We start from the raw sequence: 13,495 nt of genomic DNA, 5'->3' as shown, positions 1-13,495 counted from the left end.
TTCAGAATACAGGTTTGATTGTGCTTTCCTATGCACCCAGAAGGGAATCTTACATTTTTTACATTCTTATGAAGTGATATATTATAAAAATAAATAAATAAATAAAAAAAAACCCCAACCCATTAATGATCTTTGTGTTATCATAATACAAATTACTATCCAAGCTGGAAGCATTTCCTCTTATGATGTTTAGTTAAATACTCTAGTAATTAGGTTAATTTTTATTTTCAATGATTCCTATAATTAGGAAACCATGATTAATTCCCTTCAGGTTTCTATAACAAAACATAATGTTGTTGTGTTTGTTTTGTGTTGTGGTCTTATGATATTGACTTTGTGTGGGCTTGTTTGCTAATGTGGACAGCCAGATAATGCAACATGTGAAATTAATTCTCTTACCAAGCCACTGATCTGTTTGATCTCTAGACATCTGCACATTGGTTGTGGCACCTTGCATTCAAACCAGCACTTTCAGATGTACCTTTACCTGTGACTATAAAACTATCACCTGCCATTTTTTCCCCATTTTCAAAATTAACACACAACAGCTTCTTGCTTACATATAAGTAAGTATTATGGGCAGTCCAGTGAATTCTGTGCAGCTGAAACAGTCTGTCTTTGTCTTTGTTTTTCATTCAAATTAATTAACACAATCTGGGGAAATTCACCAATCAGGAATTAGGCCAAGCATTTCTCAAAGTCCTGAAGAAAAGCTCAGTTCTCATGATTAACTGAGCATGGAATATACTGAATCCAAGCAGCAGATAGTTCATATCCCAATATTACTACAAGGGATCACAATCATAGTTTCTGTTACGTCCCTTCCAGATTTAGTATGCTAGGTGTTCAGTCTCTTCCCCCAATCTGGGAGTTGCAGAAATCCTAACACTTTTCTGAGCACATGCTCCTTCCACCTTAGAGAAAGAGTTAGAAACCCCTGCGGTTTCAATTTCTGCAAGCAGTCCATGCAGAAGTCTTCTGCTCTACTTCTTTTTCTTATTTTTTTTGCTTGAGTTTGTCTTTTTTTGGTGGCTTGAGTGCTGTGAGAACCCTTTCTGGTGGTCCTCTGTTGGAGGAAAGGGCGCAGTCTTGCGGAGTTGGACTGCTGCTTCACAGAGAAACTTAAGTTCTGCCATCTTTCTCAGACTCAGGGTCCATTCCCCTGGAAGTTCGCTTGCCATCTGACCTTGTCAGGGGTTTAAGCACAGTCTGTATGCATCCTGATTAAAAGTCCCTCTGGGTTTCAGGGCACAGGCTGTGTTTTCCATCCCCCGGTTGCGTGAAGTGGTTTTGTGGAGGTGGAGGTTATAGTGAGCCTGTCCAACTAGCAATCCAAAGATCTTCAAGTTTGGTCATTTGGAACAGTTTGTGAAGTAAAAAATCCTTTCCTCGATTCAGCTGACTTGCAGGCACTGCACAAACTGTAAGTACACCTCCATTATTTCCTAATGAAACTTTGGGGGTGGTCTGTGGAAGGCGGTAAAACTCTTTTTTTTTTTTTTCAGAATTTTCTGAGTAGGGTTCAGGTCTCCCACCTCCCCAAACCCCAAATCACTATTTTTTAATTTCAGATTTTGTTTATTTTTGCCGTTTTTGGTGAAAATTCGCTGGCAGCAACCATCTTGGATTTTATTGATCTTTTCTTCAAAGTTTTATTTCTGCTTCAAATCCCCTCAATTTGTTTAAAAATCATTTGGGACGAACTCCTCAGCCCCTAATCTGTCAAATGTGTGCATTGATTGTGCTGGATTTGCACCTGATCAGCGACTGTATACTGCGTGTTGCAGTGCACTGGGGGAGGAGGCGGGAGCTTTGGGCTTCACCTCATCAGGGTCCTCCATGGCTGGGGAGCCTGCCTTAGTCCATGATTTCAGGAAATAGTCTTGTCTAGAGGCTGTTCTGGAGTCTGGTGCCAAATACCTGGATTCTGAGTCTAGGGACTCTTTTAGCATGGTACTGACACTTCAGAGGAGCCCTGCAGTGGATACAGGGTGTGAATTTTCACCATACTTTATTTGGCTCTTCTGGAAAGTGTATTCTTTGGATTCAGCTTGTTTGACACAGCTGGCGAGCACGTCGGTTTCTTCTAAGCCAATTGCGCCAGTGGCAGAGATCCCTGTTAGGGAACCCTCTCATACAGCAATGCCAGAGCTCGATTGCATTAATTGCCATATGGTTATTATGCCTTGTCTGTCTTCTGACACTGCTTCTATTTTGGTTCTAGCTGATACCCTTCCTGGGACTAGTTAGCATGGTCGCCCTGAGAGTCCAGATTTGGGTGAGGACCGCTCCATCCACAGACTCTTTAATCAAAGCTCTGTCCACCATTTTATTGCTGATGTTCTGAAAGAGCTCAAATTGGAATCTCCACCTTCCATGTCACAGTGTTCAGTCATGGACCGTTCTAATGTGCTGTCCTCCTTTTTTCTATCCTATCCACAGCTTCTTGGTCTAGTTACGGAACAATGGGATACCGCAGAAAGCTCTTTCCAACTTTCTAAACTGTGATTAAGCTTTATCCGCTGGCTCCTGATTTTCAGCAGTTTTTTGAACAACCTAAGGTGGATTCCGTCATGGTGCAGGCTACTCGATTCACAACCCTCCCTAGCGATGGGGGAGTAGTGCTTAAGCACACCCAGGATCGTAGAGTGGACATTATATTGAAAAAGCTTTTTGAAGTAGCTTCTTTGGGTATCAAGGCAGGGGCAGGCTCCTTTGTAGCGCATGCCTGAACATGAAATTGCACAGTGTGCCCTCTGCGGAAGTGGATGCCTGTCCCCAGCTAGTGATGGACGGTGTGGATTTTGTGGTGGATGCCCTTTATGATCTTATTTGAGTTTTTAGTAAGTTCTCAGCTTATGTGGTGTTTGCACGCTGGACTTTTTGGATCTGTCATTGGGCTGGGGACACTACATCCAAGACCACTTTGAGTAGACTTTCTTTCAAGGGTCAGCTTCTTTTTGGGAAAGGTCTGTATGACCTCATGGCCAGTGTTGTTGATTGATGCCCTAAGTCTCTCCCTGTGAGCACTCCTCACCAGACTTTGGGAGGAGACCGTAGTAATTTTTGACCTTCCCGCAGATTTTGTCAGGGATCCTCGGGTTCTTCCTCCCAGAGATATTCCCAGGGATACCATCCTCATTAAAGCAATTCCAATTCCAGACATCCTCAGGTATCCAGATTCTGGGCAGCTACTGTTCCTAAAAAGCCTTAATGACTCCAAAAGTCAGGCGGGGCTTCCTCATATCAGGGGCTGACTTTCTCAGTTTTACCAGGAGTGGACTCGCATATCCTCGGATCAATGGGTGCTGAATATCATTTGGGAAGGGTACAAGATAGACTTCTATTGCTTGCCTCCGGATTTGTTTCTTAACTTGCTGGTAGGTTGGCTGAAGAAGAAGTCAAAGGTCTGCGCTATCCTGCAGCATCTCTTAGACATTCGAGCAATAGAACCCGTTCCAGAACACAAATCAGGCTTCGGCAGATGCTCCTTATATTTCATTGTGCCAAAGAACAGCTCAGAGGACTGGAGACCCATTCTGGATCTCAAGTCGGTCAATTGCTACCTACGGATTCCTAATTTCCAAATGAAAACTATGCACACAGTCATTGCTACCATCTCTCCTGGGGAGTTTCTAGCATCCTTGGATCTCACGGAGGCTTACCCCACATTCCAATCTTTACGGAGCATCGCAGGTTTCTGTGTTCTGCAACAGCTTTTCCAGTTCATGGCTCTTCCCTTTGGGCTTGCGACAGCTCCCCCACTTTCACCAAGGTGATGGTAGTTGTAGCGGCCTTTCTTGGCAGGCAGGGTGTCCAGATCCATCCTTACTTGGACGACTGGTTCATCCGGGCTCTGTCTCGACTGGAGTGTGAACATGTGGTGGAGACAGTGGTATCTTTGCTATAAGGCTTGGGTTGGATTGTCAACTTCAAGAAGAGCCAGTTGATGCTGTCACAGACCTTGGAGTATTGGGCCTTGTCTTCGAAACCCAGCAGGGTTGTATGTTTCTTCCTGAGCCACACAGACAGAAACTTCAGCAGCAGACCAGAAATCTTCTAGACCTTCCAGCTGCAACAGGTTGGAATTATCTTCAGGTGCTGGGTTCCATGGCAGCCTCCTTGGAGGCGGTCCCCTGGGCCAGAGTGTACATGCACCCTCAACAGGACTCCCTCCTCTCTCGGTGGTCTCCACAATGTCATCAAATTCAGATGCCGCTCCCCTGGATGGAACAAGCTCAAAGCAGTCTGCACTGGTGGCTAGATAGTGATGCATCCTAGCCTCGTGATTCTAGTTGCTCGAGACTGGCCTCGTTGCCCGTAATATGCAGATCTCGTTCGTCTTCAGTGGAACAGGAAGCTCAAACTTCCTCTTCATTACAATCTTCTCAGTCGGGGTCCAGTGCCCATAGAGAACCCACAGTGCTTTGGTCTTACAGCATGGCTCTTGAGTGCTCATCCTTGATCAGATGCAGTTATTCAGATGTGGTCATCTCAATGCTTTTGAAATCTAAGAAACCTTCTACTATGGCTTCTTATGCTAAGGCCTGGAAGGCTTTCCAATAGTGGTGTGCTAAGGACTAAGTGGAGCCTGAACAGGCTCCCATTTTGGTGGTCCTGGCCTTTCTTCAGGCAAGCTTAAATAAGGGTTTAGGGTGGCCTCCCTTAAAGTTCAGGCAAGCCTTTTGTGTTTCCAGGCAAGCTTACTGCTCATCCTGATGTTACCTGGTATCTGCCCCATTTGTGACCTCCCTTGTGTCATCCTTTCCCTTTTTGAAATCTTAACATCGTTCTTCAGGGCCTTGTGGAGGCCTATATCAAACCACTAAAGGATGTTACTCTTCTGGATCTGATGATCAAGACTTGTCTTTCTGGTCACTATTGTCTCGGCATAGCATATTTCAGAACATCAAGCTCGCTCTTGTAGGGAACCTTTTCTCTGACTTATGGATGCAGAAGTAGTTCTCCATATTGTACCTTCCTTTATGCTAAAGGTGATTTCCGCTTTCCATGTCAACCAAGAAGTTCATTTGCTTGCATTTCATTCCATAAGCTGGGAGAGGATGGATCAGATTCTATGCAAATTTGACGTCAAGAGAGTCTTGCTCCATTATTTGGAAAGGACTAATAATTTTCGGTTGTCTGATCACCTTTTTGTCCTGAGTGTCCCGCCTCAGCGTGGTAGGCCGGCATCTAAGTCCTCGAGTCCTCGGTCACCTGTTGGATTTGTATGGCCATTGCTGTGACTTATATTGCTTGCGGCAAGCAGCCACCAGTTTCCCTTAAGGCCCACTCGACTAGAAGTGTTGCTCATTCATGGTTGGAGTCTCGAACGATTCATACAGATGAAATTTGCAGGGCAGCTACTTGGTCCTCTCTTCATACCTTTACCCGGTTTTACCGGATGGATGTGGTGGCTCGCTCTTTTGCCACTTTTGGGGCCTCAGTGTTATGGGCAGGCTGTCCCCTCCCTAGATGCTGCCATTGCTTTGGTATGTCACCTAGCGTACTGAATCTGGAAGGGACGTAACAGAATGGAAGATTAGGTTTTCACCTTTGATAATCTTTCTATTACAACCTAGAGGATCCAGTACAGCCCACCCTCTCTGTGTAAGCTCAGTTGTTTTGAATTGCCTGTTTTCTGCCTCTGTTATTATCCTCACGGGCCTGAGGATCTTTCAGCCAATAGATGGATCCTGTGAGGAGTTTGCTCTTCCTTAGCAACAGCAGCAGATGAATCCAGAGACAAATGGGATAGCATACATCTACCAGCAGGTGGAGATAGAGAAACTGATTAACAGGTGGTCCTTTTGCAGTGGTTTTCAACCTTCCGAATGCCGCGACCCTTTAATACAGTTCCTCATGTTGTGGTGACCCCCAACCATAAAATTATTTTCGTTGCTACTTCATAACTGTAATTTTGCTACTGTTATAAATCGTAATGTAAATATCTGATATGCAGGATGTATTTTCATTGTTACAAATTGAACATAATTAAAGCATAGTGATTAATCACAAAAACAATATGTAATTATATATTGTGAAATATTTCTTTCTAATTACAAATAAATGTATGTGGGCGTATCTGCATATGAGTGGACCCGCCTGGAGATGGATAGAGGAGTGGTGTCTTGGTTCCTAAGACCTTCAACCTTCAACCTTTTGACACCTATGGACCGGTGGAAATAAAATAATTATTTTGTGGACCGGCACTTGGCTAAGTCGTGCCCATCTCCACTCAATCTCCGCCCCAGACCCTGTCCCCATAATAGTACAAATTGTAACACCATTTTTTCCATTCATTTTTCATATATACACACAATATAATTGTATTAACAACACATAATTGTTAACCACAAAATTAAAATAAACAAAGCACACTGTATGCTTTTTAACATTCATTCCTACTAGAAAACAGATAACCCCATGCAAATGCAGGACCAAAAACTAAAAGCACTAATATTTACAAACAAACCCTAAGATGCAAGACTCTGCAAGTAGTACAACCCCAGAGGGAAAAAACAAATGCATTTCTTCCTGAACAGACAAATCAATCACTAAATAAAAAAACAGACAAATCAATCACTAAAAAAAAAAAATAAAAGCCTTTCCCCTAACGTTGTTGTCTCTCTCCCTCCATGTGCCTTGCCTTCTGGCCCCAGTGTTATCTTTGGGTCGGTCAACTGTATGATCGACGCAGCGTCTTCGGGCTGGCTCCCTGAGTGCTGCATTGCACAAAGCTGTGAGCAGTGGCTCCTTACGCGCGTCCCACGCCTGAACTGGAAGCCTTCCCTCTGACATGACGTCAGAGAGAAGGCTTATGGTTCAGGTGCAGGCCGCACATAGGAGCCTTTTCCCACGACTTTGTGCACTGCAGCACTCAGGGAGCCGGCCCAAAGATGCTGCATTGATCACACCATGGACCTGCGGCTGAAGAATACTGTTTTGGGCCCTATGGACATGCCAGCCCTGTGAACCGGTAGAAAATTTCTACGGACTGGCAGTTGAAAAACACTGCCTAAGACCATGGAAATATGTGTTCTCCAATGGTCTTAGGCAACCCCTGTGAAAGGGTCGTTCGACCCCCCCCCAAAGGGGTCACGACCCACAGGTTGAAAACCGCTGTCCTATTGACTGCACGCCTCCTGCATCTTCAGTATGCTTTATGTCCCAGCAGGTGATGGTTTCTATTCACCTAGCTCCTGGATTCTGGCTGTGACTGGGCAATTATTTTCTCCTGTTGAGGTTTCTCTTCAGTGAGAAAGAGGTATCCGGCTGAACGGTGCCGGCTTTAGGGGTTATACCTGGGCCCTACCAGGTCCCTGCCTCACCCTCCCTCCAATGATAGAGGGTCTGACTGGGTCTCGATTTTTTTTCTTTCCCTTCACTGTATTAAAAAAAAAAAAAAAAAAAGAGACCATAGTGATTATTAAACATTTCTGCCCTCATAGTGCTGAGCAACTGGCATCTGCCAGCACTATCAACAAAGTTGTGAGTATATGTTTTATTTGAACTTCTTTTCTGGTTTCTGGTTATGGTGGAGCTGGGGGTTCGGTGTGAATCTACAGAAGGAATATGTTTTTTATCAAATGCTGTCTTTTGTAGAGTTGTGGAAATGGTTTAGCGACTGACAAGCAAATTTACATTTGTATGAAGTTTATTCAGTAAAGGGCTTCAGGTGTATGGATAGAGCTTCGTTGACGCGCTTGTTTTCATACTCTGGCTGCAGCGCCACAGTGGTAGTGGGATTTCTCCCCGAGGCGGACTCTGCTTGGCAGTTCCTGCGGCCGGGTGGAGGTGAATATTTGGACGGCTCCAAGTGTGTTCGTCACATAGCTGATTCCTGACTGAGCGCAAGAGATGCACGCTTATTTTCCTAAGTTGAGGAGAGTGAAACAGCATTAATTTATTTCTCTCCAATGTTCATTTTAAGATTTTTATGCCATGACAGTGGGCAAAATATTTTAATGGTTGGCTCCAGGTAGGTTTTTAATGCACTTTTGATAGAGCCAGCTCATTTCGGCATGAAACAGCTAGCAGGAGCACCGCAGTGTTCACAGGGTTTATTTTACAGCTAACTTAGGTCACTGTATCCCACGGCGTCCCTGTTTTCGGGGTTCTACGCGTCGGGAGTGTTTCAACTGCTTTTGCCACTGTTGCGGTGATATACCTTGTGTGTGTGTTTCCCCATTCTCTCTACTTGAAAAGACTTAACTACTTTAATCGGGACTGTACTGTTATGCCTCACGGTGCTTAAGAAAGAGATTTTGCCCTGTACTCAGCCGCCCAATCTCGTTTTTTTGCCGTTATGGTCGGCAGAAGGCAAATTGCTGCATAGTGATGTCAGCGGCATGAGAGTACCCTGTGTTTCATAGGGTATCTTCTTATCTCTCTCTTATTCTTTGTGCCTCTGTGCAGCGCTGTGTGTGTCTGGTAGCACTAAAGCACTGTGTGTGTCTGGTAGCACCATAGAATTGATTCCTGAATGTATTACGAATAGATTACAAAATGGGGGAGTTTCTAAGGTCATAATGGCACTTCATAACTTTCTGTGGGCAGAACTGTCTTTTCTATTTCTAGGGTGCCAGGGACTTCGTTTCAAAGCTTCTTGCACAGATTTCTCAGGTCGTCATCTTCTCAAGGCACCTGCTAGACTGTCCCTCAAACTGACAAGAAGAGCTGTGTGGCTCCTTCTAACCAGGGACAAGTTACCTATTCTCCCAAACCCACAGAATAGCAAATGCTATGTGGCTGTTGGAATCATCCCTGAAGCTCTCTTTAGGGATGTGAGCTTTGTCTGATAACAATTAGGGTGCAGATTGTTTCCCATAGGGCGGTCAATGCAACTTCTAGATTATATGTAGTACGTCTTCACTTTAAAGGCAGTAAGTTTTTGGCTAACATTGCATGAAGTTAGTACTGTTTTCAGAATTCTAACATACTCCATCTTACATCGCAAAGCTGGATTTTTTGTGGGAAAGTTCCTTTCTTCTTCCAGAATTTACAACTCTCGTCCAGCCGTTCCCTGACTGTGTGCTCTTCATTCTGAAGAGGTCTTCACTTCCTCTGGTAACTCTTTATGCTTTCTCATGAGGGGGGAGACACTATGATGTCAGGTCAAGGGGCTTTGGGCATTTTTCAGGATGCTTGCAACTTTGAATCCTCCTCCCATTTCAGATTCTTTCTTGGAGTCACCATGTATTGAGCTTCCAAAGGTTACGTTAGTGCGAGACCCCCTTTTAAGTGTTACTGGTATTCGGGGCAGTAGTTTTAGTTCTTCCGGAACTAAGAGAAGTTATTCCATTTACTTCATAGTGCCTAAGACAGGGGAATTGGTCAGACGGGGGCTGGATCTCATTCTGGTAAATTAGTTTCTCAGAGTTAAATATTTCCGGAGAAAAACTGTGAGAATATATACAATTTCCCTATGAACACTGAATTAGCACTATCTTCACTTGGCTGTCATCAAGCAGTGCTATCAGTTTGGGCAGATGCCATTTGGCCTAGCCACAGCTCCACAAACATTTTAGAAAATGAGGTCATTAGTGGCGTTTTGGTGCAAACAGGAGATTCAGGTACTTTCTTTCTTAGACGACTGCTTGATTCAGATGTCTTCCAGCCAGGACAATTTGTCAGCCACAAACGGGTGAGTTCTTTTATTTGAACTTCTTTTCTTCAATTCTTTGGATGTGAATCTTCAAATTTCCAAAGAGCTCTTTTCTCCTGTACTAATTGTTGTAATATCGGGGGATATTGTTCACATAGGAGAGGAATGTGTTTCTTCCCGGAGACTGGGACGACAGGTTACAGTCTCAGGTTTGCCGCCTTCTTCAGTCACCAAGAACATGAGTATGGATTCTGTACAGGTTCTAGGATCTATGGTGGTGACTCCACTGGGAACTTCAGCTCGCTTTCACATGAGAATGCTACAGCAGTTGCTTTTGTTCCAGTGGTTCCCAGTATCTCAAGGCTCCAATTATAGTATCTAGTAGGCTCCTCAAGCATCCCTCAATATAATTTGGTGGCTCAGCAAGATTAATCTTTTCAAAGGCATGCCTCAGTCTTTGCTGGACTGGCTCATAGTCACCAAACATCCCAGGCTGTTGGTTTTTTTGGGGGGGGAGCTCAGTGCCTTCAATCCTCAGTGCAAGGAGTCTGGTACTCGTTCATTCTTCTGGACTGAAGCATGGTCAGGCTACCGTTTCAGGAGTTTCAGACTATTCTTCCGGAATAACGATAAAGGTCTTTTAGAACAGTGTTATGACGGTGGTATTTCTCTACAGCCAGGAAAGTACGTGATGTACTCAGTTGGCGAGTAAAGTAATGGTTCTACTTCAATGGGTGGAATCTCATCTTTTTCTATCAGCGCATCATTTTACAGGACAGGAAAAAGGTTTAGATAGACTTTCTCACCACAAAATCTGAGTAGGGACCGTCTATTGTATGTTAAAATGTACAGTGTTGCTTACGCCTTTCAGCGCTTTAGAAATAATAAATAGTAGTAGTAGTAAAATCTTCTACATCCTGATAATTGAAAACTATTCGCTCAGGCATTCCAGCTGTTTGTATAAAGGTGAGATCTCCTAGAACTAGACCTCATGACCTCATCTCGAAATTCAAAGCTTCCTAGCTTCTTCAGCAGATGCAGAGAGTGGCAGTCAGAGGGGATAGCAGCATTGCTTCTTTCTTGCCTCTGGTTTCTGTTTTTTAAGTGTTTTCCCTGGCTGATGATTGGATGGATTTGCCATCTCAAGCTCGCTTTCAGAGCACAGTAATCAGAGAATCTCCAGATTGGCTGCGCCATCCTTGCTATGCGCATCTGATGAGTCTTTCGACGGATGAACTGTTGAGATTCCCGGTATCTCCAGATTTACTCACCTAGGGTCCGATCAACATGGATATTCATCCTACTCTGGTATTACAACCTAGCTTTTGAAAAGTCATGGCTGATGTGTAAGGGTTATGTGAAGCAGGTTATTTCTTCTCTTCTCCAGGCAATACAGACATCTTCACCTGTGGCTTATGCTACCGTTTGGAGGCTTTTCCTGTCTTGGTTACTTCTCAACATTGGCACCCTTCCAGACTTCTATGTTTTATATTCTTTCCTTTTTGGCACAAGCATATTGCCAGGGGCTTAGCATTCAATTCCCTTCAGCTTCAAGTGGCAATCTTAGCTTGTTACAAGGGCTAGATATCTCGTTCTTCGCTTACTTCTCAGCTTCATGTAGTTCAGTTCCTAAAAGGAGTACAGTATATTCGTACACCTCTTAAGAAGCCCTGTCCGGAGTACAGTCTTAAGGTGCTTCGTTTCAACCTTGTTGTTTGAGACTCTAAAAGGCTGTGACATTGAACACGGTGTTTCTTGTGGCCATGGCTTCAGCTCGGTGGTTTTCTGACTTGTAGGCATTGTATGGCGGGCATTCTTATTTCTGATTTACAAATTCTGAGGTGTCAGTTCGGACAGTACCACAATTTCTTTCTAAGGTGGTGTCATCCTTTCTTTTATGCCGCTCTCACGTTTCCTTCCTTCTTCCTGGGAGGAGGAATGGGGAGGCGATCTTTTCTTCACTGTGTTTCATGCAAGTGTGTAGCATTCTCCGCAATCTGTAGGTTTCTAATGACTTTTAATCATTTAGATCACCTCTTTGTATTCTTCAAGGGACACGGCAAATGTATGGCAGCTTCCAAAGTCTCCATCGCTCGAAGGGTCCAGGAGAACATTTTTTACACTTACTTGATGGCAGGGAAGTGGTTGGCGGAAGAACTTCATGATCATTCAGCCAGAGCGATGGCTACTTCTTGGACTCAGTCTGGAGGTTTTTTCCCTTGGAGGAGTTTTGTCATGTGGCTACTTGGTCTTCCAAGAATACTTTATCTCAGCATTACCAGTTGGTTGTGGTGGTGCATGTGGAGGCTGCGTTTAGTGCTTCGGTTGTTTCGGAAGTGGCGTTTGCTTCCCACCCAGATTGAGGATTGCTTTGCTACATCCCAATGGTCTCATGATTCATCTGCTGTTGTTGCTATGGAAGGAAAAATTATGTTCTTACCTTTAAATTTCTTTCCTTTAGACACAGTAGATGAATCCAGACCCCCACTCTTTCTGTCGGTTTTTTGTTTTGCAACTTTCAAAGTCTGTTATTATTGATAGTTGTATTTTGTATTATTACCTTTTGAAATTTGTTATGGGAAATAAGTTTTTTACATGCTAAGCATATTAATGATTATGGATGCTTGGGAAAGGAGCAATACTGAAGAAGCAGGAGGCGTGCCAGCCAATAGGACTACCTATTGATCAGTTTCTCTATCTCCACCTGCTAGTAGATGTGTGCTATCCCATTTGTCTCTGGATTCATCTGCTGCTTTTAAAGGAAAGAAAATTAACAGGTAAGAACATAATTTTTCCTTCTGAGTATGCATATTGCCAAAGGCTGTTTCATGTGGGTGCTCATTGGACACAGCAGGTTAGTTCTACATTGTTCCTCAATGTTTTCTGTGTTAACTTTGTGCCAGTTTATTACTTATTTTCATGTTTTGCAGAGCAGACCAGTTCAGAAATTGTTTATGTTGCTGTAACCCCTTCCATGTCATGGGTTTGTTCAGGTATGTTGCTGGGCTTTGGGACTGAACTGCAGGGGGCTCTAACTCTCTCTCTAAGGTGGGAGGAAAAGTGTTAGGATTTCTGCAACAACAGGATTGCGGGAAGGGATTGAAGTCCTAGTATACTGAATCCTCCAAGGACTAACAGAAAGATTATCGAAGGTGAAAACCTAATCTTCCATTCAGAAAAGTTAAACTACCACAAAACACATTTCAGAGTTATAAACCTTGAATGATTAAGTATACAAAAATAGTTAAGAATATTTGTCACCCCCTTCCTCTCATTGTATTTCTAACTCAGGGACTGATTCAGAAAGCTTTGCTCTACCATGAAATTATGGAAGAAAAACTACCACATCATGTATAATCAGTGAGTATGCAAATTACTGCTGCATTAGAATTGAGGCAGTAATCTGTAGCTCATTGCAAAATGTCACTCTTTCTGCCAAGCACTGACAAAAAGGGGTGACAGAGGGGAGGGGGAAAAGGCTTCATAGGTCTGCATGATCCCCAGACAGGTTTCCTCCCCACAAAAAAATCCAGTGCTTCAACTAAAAAAATAACAATCTTTTATGGCAGACAGGCCTCACCTAGTGCATCAACAGGGTGCCACCATTTTTTAAGAAGGCAGCGCCAGAGGCAGGAGTGAGTGAGCATAGCTCCTGCCTTCTATAAAGGTATAGAATGTAGGCTTGGGTAGAGGGATCAAGGAGTGGTAGGGTGGGCCACTAGACTACCAGGGAAATAGTGAAATGAGCATGTGTGGGTGAAGGTCAGGGAAGGGGGGCTACTAGACTACCAGGAAAATATTTTGATCTGTGTATAGGGGAGGGGGGAGAGATGGGTCATTGGTGAGAAGAGGGAGAGGGGCCACTAGACCACCAGGTAGAGGTTCTTC

At 43.9% G+C, this 13,495-nt stretch overlaps 1 protein-coding gene across 5 annotated transcripts in view; it reads left to right on the top strand.

The window, feature by feature from the left end:
• PAM (peptidylglycine alpha-amidating monooxygenase) overlaps positions 1 to 13,495 on the top strand; it is a 616,313-nt gene that overhangs the window by 450,781 nt on the left and 152,037 nt on the right. The window lies entirely within an intron of this gene.

The sequence above is a fragment of the Geotrypetes seraphini genome, chromosome 1 (assembly GCF_902459505.1).
Source record: "Geotrypetes seraphini chromosome 1, aGeoSer1.1, whole genome shotgun sequence".
In the NCBI taxonomy this organism is placed as follows: domain Eukaryota; kingdom Metazoa; phylum Chordata; class Amphibia; order Gymnophiona; family Dermophiidae; genus Geotrypetes; species Geotrypetes seraphini.
Note: the sequence above shows the minus strand (reverse complement) of the source record. Positions and strands in the feature narration are given on the sequence as shown.